Raw genomic sequence first — 793 nt, forward strand, 5'->3', positions numbered from 1 at the left:
ATGTTATTTCTCAGGTTGTTTGCTTATTTGCCACGGTGTAATATTTCGCAAAACATCTTGGTGTGGAAGAAAACATCTGGCCTCTTTTCAAAAAACAAACAAACAAACAAAAAAAGACTTTTTTCTGGGACACTGAGTGGAGCAAGCTGAAGTGGAGTGAGGACTTGGAAGTGGAATAGCCTACATTTGATATTTATTTTTTTAAACGATGGCGGAAGGATGCCTATAATTTATGCAAGTTGTATTGCAAGAAAAAACAAGGAAAAAAAAGGAAAACTGACATTTTCTGTTTGTTTTGTAAATATCCAACATATATATTACAGACAGTTTTTATTTGCATTTGGAAAAAAGCTACACAATCTTGTTATCAGGAGTACTTTTACTAATTTATATCTTTGAATGTACATAAAAGGAAACGCGCTGGTATTGATATACTGGTGGAGTATTATATCCATTATTCAAATGAGAAAATATTAAACTGTTTTACCAACTATGACATAAATCTTGGATTATTTTATTCAGAACAGACATGTTTTTTTGACACTCTCCTAGTTCATTGTTCTTTTATTTTGGCTGCAAAGCGCAGATGGGAAATGCTTTATGAATCTCACTATTCATAACCATTATGAGTTTTCACAGATTGCACAATCCATTCTTCCTAAATGGACAATCATTTTCCTTTAGAGCCTCATTCTGGTTAGGGGGAATCTCCCTCGGTCACACATTCACGACCTTGATGGGGATAAACGACACACTTATTGCCTTTTTTTCCCGTTCTATCCTCTCCCCCTGC

General features: G+C 34.7%; 1 protein-coding gene across 1 annotated transcript in view; it reads left to right on the forward strand.

Annotated features, from left to right (window-relative positions):
• Positions 1 to 493, forward strand: part of irx2a (iroquois homeobox 2a) — a gene marked incomplete in the record, with an annotated part of 5,072 nt that extends 4,579 nt beyond the window's left edge. Inside the window, 1 exon segment of the mRNA XM_024268407.2 lies at positions 1 to 493.
• Between the last annotated feature and the right edge of the window lie 300 nt (positions 494 to 793).

Source organism: Oryzias melastigma, linkage group LG16 (genome assembly GCF_002922805.2).
Source record: "Oryzias melastigma strain HK-1 linkage group LG16, ASM292280v2, whole genome shotgun sequence".
Lineage (NCBI taxonomy): Eukaryota > Metazoa > Chordata > Actinopteri > Beloniformes > Adrianichthyidae > Oryzias > Oryzias melastigma.